Below are 10,127 nucleotides of genomic sequence, written 5' to 3'. Positions count from 1 at the left end.
CCTTGTGAACCAGATACGGATGACTCAGGAAAAATCCAGTTTACAATCTCTTAAAATGAGAACTGTCTGGAGAAGCCACATGACCCCAAAAGACAAGGCAGACTGCCTGATGCCCAACACCTGAGAAAGGAACCCTAACTGCTGAGTTAGTGAACACATATCACCCCTGACATGGGAGGAGTGGTGGATGCCCCTAGTGGGGTACAATAAAGGATTCAGCATTGAACATTCCAGCCCAGAGACCACCAATGCCAGGTCACAAGAGTTCCAGCTAAGAAAAACACTTTCTGCTTCTTGCTTCTAATTCCCTACCCACAAGCCCTGGAAAGATCAGAAGCCACAGCTAGCAAGAGGGGTGAGAGGAGTTGCTGACAGAGAAAGGGATCAAGAAGCCAACCAAATGATCCCTTCCCTCCCCAGGCCAAAACTGGAGCAGCGGGTTGGGGGGCAGGGGAAAGAAGGTATACTTTTAGATCAAGTTTGGAATTTTCTGGTTTTCACTGGACTGGACCTGTTAATTACAAAATGAGATTATTTGAAGACTACAAATAAGCAATAAATCTATTACTACTGAAAATGGTGGGAGAAGTTACAGCACGAAGCAGATATAAAGTTACAGCACCAAGCAGATGTAAAGGAATAAAATGTAAAGGGATAAGCAGTAGGTGCTGGTGAAATGAAATGATTTTCCACATGCTCTCTGTGAAGGACTATTCTTATTAATATAAAAGAAAATAGACCTGATCCTTTGGTGCTATTGTGTTTAAAGATAAGTGGAAATGTTATATAATGTCACCACTAAAGTTGGTAAGTAAGCAACTGACAGAGAAGTTGCCTCAATGATGTCATTCAAAACCACAGATGTTAGACCATGGAGCCCTCTAGTCTGCACTGGAATTCAAAAACACACTCAAAATTGAATTGAAATCCAAACGAATACTCATTGGCAAATGGAATGGTTCTGGTAACTCTGAAAAGAAACTTGGTAAAATGAGGGGACTGAATAGTCTGCTGGAAAAATAATTTGCTTATCATTTATTTTCACACCTCAGGGCAATTAGTTGAATTGAAAAAATCATATCAGTCACAAGAACTAAAGACATAGCTTTCAGGGTAACATTTTTTTCCACAGGCTATACCCACACAGACTCTTCGAGTGTTCCAATGTCTAAGAGTTCACTGGCCACAAGTTCATTCATTGATTCAGTAAACATTTATTGAATCAATGAATGCAATGTTGTGCTTTCACAGCTCCATCTCCTGCATGACTGAAAGATTTAGTTCTCATTAAATTGCCCTCTTCTTGTACTTATTATAACCATAAATCAATTGCCAGTTTTTTCAATAACAGGCAATAATGGTTTTGCTGGCATTAATGAAAGCAGTGGGAACAGACAGCCGAGGGTGAAGGGAGGACAGTGCTGTTGTGAGGCAAGAGATGCAGGCACGGACAGTACACCTGCGAGAAAGTTACATCCCAGGAGGGGCACATATGAAAAGAAAGAAGTAAGAATGCCATATGGTATGAAAAAAACAAGAGTAGCATTGACAGCAACTAGGTCATTAGCGTCAGGAGAGGAGGGCAAGCACTCTGCCTAGTCTAACCACTTTACCTAGTGTGGTTGTGTGAAACGGTTATATTTGAGCTGAAATGGGAACACTGAGAAGGAGGCAGCGCTGAGCAAGAACATTCCAGGCAAAGGAACCAGCAAGTTTGTCACGTTTTTCTAGGCAAAAGGTAGTCCAACATGGCGATGCAGAGTGAATGAGGAGGTTAATGGTGGGAGATGAGATCAAAGGGGTGGGCAGGGGCCAGACCATTTTGGGTCCTATAGGCCTGGTAGGGGGACTGGATCTACTATGGCCACTGTGTGGCACATGGGCTATAAAGGACAAGATTGAGAACCAAGAGACTGAACAAGAAGCTGTTTCTTCACCTGTACAAGTGTTGATGGTGGATGCGCTAGCCTAGCTGTGGTGAAATAGATCACCTTCAGGACCTGTTTTGGAGATATGCCACTAAGACTTGCTAATGAGGTGTATATGGGAATGAGAGAAAGGGAAGAATCATCAGAGACTTCTAGACTTATGGCTTGAGCAAATGAGTGAATAGTGTTGCACTCAAAGAAGTTGGGGGAATGAGCAGGGAGGGCAGCAGGTTTCAGAGGAAAAGCAAGAACTTTATTTTGGACACTTGGATTTGAGACTCCTGTTAGACCCAGAAAGGAAGATTGACAGGTAAGTTTTGTGTCTGTGAGTCCATAGCTAAGAACAGAAGGGCCTTGGTAGAAATATAAATTTATAAGTCATCAGCCTTATCTATTTATTTTGAAACCAGGTAAATGAGGAAAAAAACAGCAAAGAAATGGAGCCAGCCATTCTTATATCAATTTCTCATCAGTTTTTCTTGCCAAGACTGCTTGTGTCTGTTCTTTTTGGATTCATATGCATCCTGTTCCTCTGCTACTTATCAGTTCACTGTAGAAGGAGACTTTTCCTTAAGGTGCTGTGCAGAGCTACTAATAGCTCAAATGTCATCTTATGTGGTCTCGGCACTGAACATTTTTCCTTCTTATGAGAAACAGCCCATGGCTCTTATTCACAGTTTGCAAATAAAGCCCTCTGCCCTAAACTCTTCATTATTAACTACTTCCCAAAGCCATATTAGATTTCATTTATTTTGCTTTCCCATAAATTCGCTGGAACCAAACCAGAACAGCTTGGTTTTGATTAATTTTTTAGGTATGATGAAAATCTTCCTCTCTGAGCATTCAGTATTGGCACTCATTGTCTCACTGTGGATTTGATCAATGCTTAAAAAATTAATGTATTTCACAAAAACAATCCAAATATATCATTTAGTTTCTCTCTCTCTCTTTCTCTCTTCCTCTCTCTCTCTCTCTCTGTGTGTGTGTGTGTGTGTGTGTGTGTGTGTGTGTGTGTGTGTGTCTCCGTCTGTCTATCTCTGTTCGGCTATACTTTTAGAAAAATTCATTCTCTTGAATTTATTCCCTGTAGTTCCAGGGCTCTTAATGCAACATCCCTTCTCACTTACCAGAATTATCTCAGGACACAGACATTCTCTTCTCCACTCCCACAATCTCTGCCCCCAAACAGCAAATTAAGCTGCTCTCTAACGGAAACAGACCCATTCCCATCATCTCAAAAGCAGAATATTAAGGGTAAAAGTTTGAAAGCTAACTAACCTGAGGGAGGAAGAGTGCAGAATCCTCATTCCTTTCAAATAAATTTTCTAAGCTCTTTGCAATTGTCTAATTCTGGGAGGTAAATAATTACCCAAAACCTTTAGCCCTTATGTTACCAGCTTGGATAATTTTATTGGCTCAGTGGTTTAATTTTTAACTTTACATTTTATTGTTTGATTGATAAGCAAATAAAGCTCATTAAATCTTCTTCATGCTTCAAGCCCAGCTGAGGTCACCTATGTCTTCCCTCATCCTTAATCAGAATCAATGTCCCTTCTTATAAGGATCCTGACACCCCACGTGTTTCACTGACAGTGCTGTCCCCTTCTGGGGTCTCTCAGAGTCATCATAATCTTCATGGAGATGGGGTATATTTTGTCCCTTTTGAGTCCCTTTTCCACCATCCTCCTGTTTAATGGAACTGAGCTTTCCAAAGAGGAGAGACTTAATACATTTTGGTCTACTTGAGTGATTTTTATGGTTTTCTGATTGTAATTTTTTGCACAAAGGCCATTGAGTTTTCCATGAAAATTAACTCTGTGATTCTCCTCCCTTTTGTGGCAAAACATTTCAGAAGACTCATACATATTTGCATTGTTTCCCCACCTCTAGTTTTCTCATGAATCCATCAGCAACAAGACAGCCCTTAGCAAAGCCATCACCAGCCTCTCTGCCAGCAAATCCAGTAGTCACATCCCAGGCCTCATCTGTCAGTGCTTGACAGATTCCACCACTCGTTCCTTCTTGATCCCTTGTTTCATTTGATTCATTCAGATCTGATTTTCCTCAGTTCTCTTTGGTTGTTCCTTCTCAATACGTTTTGCTGAATCTTTATCTTTTCTCTGGTTTCTAATGTTGATGTGCCCAAGACTCTGTCCTTGAACTTCCTCCCTATCTAAACTCAGTCCCAAGGAGATCCCAGCCAGTCCCCTTTCCTTTCACACCCCATTCTGACCTCTTCTCTGAGCTTCGACTTCAACTTCATCCATCTCTCCTTGAGTACCCATTAGGTATCTCAGTATTATGACTGCAAGCAGAACTGAATCTCCCTCCAACCCTCCTCCTAGCCCAGGATCCCCCATCTTGGTTAATGGCATCACCATTTCCCTGTTAATCTTGCCAAAAAAAAGTCAGCCTTCATTCTATACTTTCTATCAACATTAATTGCAACAGTATGTTCTATCAGTTCCACCTTCATCTCTTTCCATTATTTTTTATTTCCTCCATTCCTATCACAATCATCTATCACCAGGGTAAATAAAATGATTATTTACCTGGACCCACTGTTTCCATTCTCTCCCTTTTAATCCATCCCACATAGCAGGCAGAATGTTGGAAATGTACATATGATCATGTTACTTACTGGTATAAAAGTCTTCCAAAGCCTTCCCAGAGAACCTAGGAAAAAAGAGAGCAAATTGACCTTCCTGAAGGTGCTCCAACGCCTTACATCACCTTGGACACACCAGCCTTACTGACCTCTGCCCTGATGTTCTTCCCTCACTAAATTCCAACCAGTTCTGCCTTGTCCATGAAGTTCAAGGCCTTTACACTTGCAGTTCCTCCTGTCAGTGATGCCCAATTCCCCAAGATGATTGCAAGTGTTTTACCAACGTTTTTAGAAAAGTAAAACACTTGAAAATAGATTTTCCAAGAAGCCTCTAACATGGTCTTGATTTTGTGTCAGCCTAGGCTAACTTGCGTATTTGTGTCTTAGTTTCAATAAATCTTTTTTAATTTTTAAAAATTAAAAATAGATCAAAGCTTATAGAATAAGGGTATAAAGAAAATATTTTTGTACAGCAGTACAATATGTTTGTGTTTTAAGCTGTGATTACAAGAGTCAAAAAGTTCAAAAACATTTAAAAGTTTATAAAGTCAAAATGAAATAGTAAGCTAGAATTTATTATTGAAGAAATAAATTTTTTTTATAAACTCAGTGTAGCTTAAGTGCACAGTGTTTACAAAGTCTACAGCAGCGTACAGGCATGTCCTGGGCCTTCACATTCACTCACTGCCTCACCCAGAGTAACTTCCAGTCCCACGAGCTCCATTTATGATAAGTGTCCTAGAAGTACCATTTTTTATCTTTTTACTGTACCTTTTCTATGTTTAGATATGTTCAGATTCTCAAATATCACCATTTCAATTGCCTGCAATATTCAGTATAGTAACGTGGTACAGGTTTGTAGCCTAGGAGCAACAGGGTAGACCACATAACCTAGGTGTATAGCAAGCTCTACCATCTAGGTTTGTGTAAGTGCACTCTATGGTATCCACACAACAACAAAACTGCCGCACAGCACATTTCTCAGAATGTATTCCCATGGTTAAGCATCGCGTGTTTGTATTATGGCAAATACGCACATGCTCTGTGGGGAGAAGAAGCAGTAGATGAGTTTCTGTGGCAGGTACTATTAATTGGCTAAGCCAGTTAATTTCCAAATACATTTCCAAATTTCTGTGCCCTAGCTTGTATCTACTATAAGGCATATAGAAACAAAAACTTCATTTCTGTGGTTTCCTTGAAACAAATGGGGCCTACACATTTCTGGCCGTTGATGCATAAAAAGAAGTAGGCCTGTGTCTCATCTTTTTTTTTTCTTTTTTCTTTTTTCTTTTTCCTTCTGCCATAACAGTGGCAAGACTTGCCATATCAGGTCTTGAGGTGTGGCAAGTACCTGATGCTCATGAGACAAGAGCAAGATGAAAGCCAATAAACTGATGAGGGCTCTATCAGTCAGGATAAGCTAGGTTACACTGGGATAACAAATGACCCCAAAATCTCAGTTGCTTATAATAACAAAGTTTTATGTGCTGTTCACAATTCATGACCATTGTGTCTTGGCTACAGCTTCTCACCATGTTTTCCTCACTTCAGGGCCCAGTTTGACAAATCAGGCTTTATTTGGAACATGGATGGTCTCATGGCAGAAGTAAAAGAGAAATTATGGTTAGCCAAGTGCTTGCTCTTACAGGTTTTGCCTAGGTGTCACTTCCACTCAAATTTCATTGGGCAAAGCAAGTCAGATGGCCAAGCCCAATAGAACCAAAACAGGGAAATATAATTCTTTCCAGGGGAGGGCCAGGGAAAATTTTTGAACAGTCATATAAGCTATCACTGTCCAAGCTTCAATTCAAAATTACCTAGTTAGTTAACTATCCTTTCTGCACACAAAATATACTTACTCCCTTCCTATGAAAAGCCAACTCAAAGTCTCACGTAATTATAGCTTCAGGGCTGATGTTGACAATTTTATGATATTATCTCGTCAGGTTGAATATGACTTGTCTTGCTCCAGAAACTCATGAACTAAGGAGACAAGGTGTCTGCTTCCCCTACACACCCATGCACACCCAATGTGTCATGCCAGGACACAGAAAAGATAATTGCAGACAGAATTTCACAGTAGTGTGTAGTTCAAAGAAATCTGAGATCATGTGGGTGGCTATTTCAGTCTTCCTCCTATCTCCCCATATGAGATAGTCCCTAATTAATCTGTGGCTCTGCATGCCATGAGTAGTTCCCCTAGAATATTATTTTTCACAGGTTTTGGCTCCATGCTCTGGCCAGTCCTTCCTTTTCCAATATCTCCTTTGACCACATTTGAATAATCCTTGCAGACTGGGCAGAATGCTCGGCCCATTGCTGACAAAAAAAAATTTTTTAGAAAGAGGACACCCCCCTCCCTGCCACACACACAAGAGACATAACCCTTGATGAATCACAGTCTCCTTTATCCAGTTTGGTAGTTCTGTGGTATTATGTCACTCAAAATCATAACCAGTTTCCTATATAAGTGCTTCTCATTCCCTCCTTTCTCTCTCTCTCTCTCTCTCTCTCTCTCTGACTTGGGTTACTTTGAGCCTACCAGGCTTCAATAGAAAAGCCATAACCTTTGCTTCATTATTTTTATGAATGGTTACCACCTTGATTTGATACTTGCACAAAACCAAGCTTTAAAAGGACTTTCTTACTTAAATCATTTCTCAGTTTTATCTTTAACTGTTAGGAGTTGAGAAATACTGTCTTTCAACTCAGTAAGTCTAGAGTTTTTAGTTTCTCTCAATTTCCTTCATTCTGATTTTCAAACCAGCTAATTACTTTTTGAGATTATGTCTTGTTTTATTATACTTTGTGAAATACAGTCAATAGTAAATCACACAATTTACATTAATTATGCCAAGAACTTCGCCAAAAATAATAAGCTCAATAGGGAAATTACCTATAAATTCATTTCTAAAGTTTTCTAAATGTTTCACCTGTGCAAATTAAGTATTAATGCCCTTCTAAACTCTAATGACAGCTTCTTTTCTGCTCCTATCCCATCCCTGAAGCCAATACACCAAAAAAGGTGGTGCTTTGTTTTACTTTGTTTTTAACCTATGGCAACACCCTATGCTATGCCTTGCACTAATTTCTGTATTGATTAGGAAAGGAGAAGTTAGGCTGTGGTAAGAGATGAAGCCTTAGTTAGTGGCATACAATGTAATTTTATTTCCTGCTCCAAGATACATGTCTAGCACAGGCCAGCAGCAGCTGTGATCCACATCATCTTCATGTTGAGACCAGCCTTATAGGCAGCTCCCATCTGAAACACTGCAGCCAGTCTCATGGCACAGAAAAGAGAGAATATGTGGAGAAACTTATGGCTGGAAACATGTTATTTCTAATTAAATTGAATTGATCAAAGTAAGTCATGTGATCCAGATGGACATTAATGCAGCCAAGAAGTATGAAGAAGGCAGGAAGTATCTGTGAACAATAATATATTCTACCATGGGGTTGAGTAGAAAAATAAAAAAAGACTTGAGTCCCTCTGGCTTTATTGAACTGGTATACCAGTTCTGAACTGCCTATAAATTGGGAAAAATAAAAATCTGTTTGTTTAAGCCATTACCTGTATACAGTTCAAGAAGTAAGCAGTGTCTAATTTGATATTAAACTCACTTGTATTGAGTTTTATTTTCAATGACTTCCTTTTTTAGGTTTTGTTTGTCTCCTTGTAGGGAAGAGAAAAAGAGATCAGACTGTTATTGTGTCTATGTAGAAAAGGAAGACATAAGAAACTCCATTTTGACCTGTACCCTGAACAATTGCTTTGGCCTAAGATGCTGTTAATCTGTAACTTTGCCCCAACCTTGAGCTCACAAAAACATGTGCTGTATGGAATCAAGGTTTAAGGGATCTAGGGCTGTGCAGGATGTGCCTTGTTAACAAAATGTTTACAGGTAGTATGCTTGGTAAAAGTCATCGCCATTCTCCATTCTCGATAAACTAGGGGCACAATGCACTGTGGAAAGCCGCAGGGACCTCTGCCTGGAAAGCTGGGTATTGTCCAAGGTTTCTCCCCATGTCATAGTCTGAAATATGGCCTCGTGGGATGGGAAAGACCTCACCGTCCCTCAGCCCGACACCCGTGAAGGGTCTGTGCTGAAGAGGATTAGTAAAAGAGGAAGACCTCTTGCAGTTGAGATAAGAGCAAGGCTTCTGTCTCCTGCCTGCGCCTGGGAATGGAATGTCTCGGTACAAAACTCAATTGTATATTTGTTCAGTTCTGAGATAGGAGAAAAACTGCCCTGTGGCAGGAGGCGAGACATGTTGGCAGCAATGCTGCTTTGTTATTCTTTACTCCACTGAGATGTTTGGGTGGAGAGAAGCATAAATCTGGCCTACGTGCACGTCCGGGCATAGTGCCTTCCCTTGAACTTACTTGTGACACAGATTCCTTTGCTCACATGTTTTCTTGCTGACCTTCTCCCCACTATCACCCTGCTCTCCTACCACATTCCTCTTGCTGAGATAGTGAAAACAGTAATCAATAAATAGTGAGGGAACTTAGAGACCCGTGCCGGTGCAGGTCATCCATATGCTGAGCGCCGGTCTCCTGAGCCCACTGTTCTTTCTCTATACTTTGTCTCTGTGTCTTATTTCTTTTCTCAGTCTCTCATCCCACCTGACGAGATACACCCACAGGTGTGGAGGGGCAGGCCATCCCTTCACTCCTCCCATTTTTTCCCTTTTCTTCTAGTCTTTATAAATAGTTTATTGGTGTTTTATATATTTGTTTCCTTAGTTTCTGTAATTTCTTATGATGTTTTATTATCTCAAGATCTAGAGTAGGATGTCCAATCTTTTTGTGTTCTTCTGACTCCTGCTCATATGGGAGGAGTCAGAAGGATTGAAACAATCATATGGATTGTTTCAGGTGTGTTGTGTAATTTCAGATTGTGAGCTCATATTTAATGAGTTTCACCTCAGCTAACCCTGCCATGGATTGAGAGATTATTTCTCCAGAGAGGTTTTGTGTTTGCCTCTGTTCAGTAACACCAATCTGAGATCTTTTGTGTTCCTGACTGTCATAGACATAGTACTGATTTTTCACCATGAAACAAGACATTGGGGTTTAGGTTAAGGTATATTTGGCCCTTGTATTAAGAATAATGTTATTCTTGTTTTACTAAGCATTTTTTCATGTTAAATAAGTAACAAATATACATATATGCCCTTCTAGCAAATGTTGAGTTTTTTGAATTCACTTTTTTGAATCTTTTGGCTTGGAATTATAAATTCCATATTATAGATTTCCAAATGTCAATATATCCTAGGCATCTTAGTCAATTTGGGCTGCTATAACAGAATACCATAGACTGGATGGCTTAAACAACAGAAATGTATTTCTCACAATTCTGAAGGCTGAGAAGTTCAAGATACTGCCAGACTCAGTATCTGATGAGGGTCCACTTCCCGGTTTGTGGACAGCTGTCTTCTCCAACTCCAGAGAGTTGTATCCTCTAGTGGTGAACAACAGAGAAAGCATGCTCTCATGTCTCTTCTTATAAAGGCACTAATCTCATTCATGAGGAATCCAGCCTCATGACCTAATCATTTCCTAATCTCATCCCACTGGTGATTAGGAT

Source organism: Hylobates moloch, unplaced genomic scaffold, assembly GCF_009828535.3.
Source record: "Hylobates moloch isolate HMO894 unplaced genomic scaffold, HMol_V3 SCAFFOLD_20, whole genome shotgun sequence".
Taxonomy (NCBI): domain Eukaryota; kingdom Metazoa; phylum Chordata; class Mammalia; order Primates; family Hylobatidae; genus Hylobates; species Hylobates moloch.
This window is presented reverse-complemented; position numbering follows the sequence as displayed.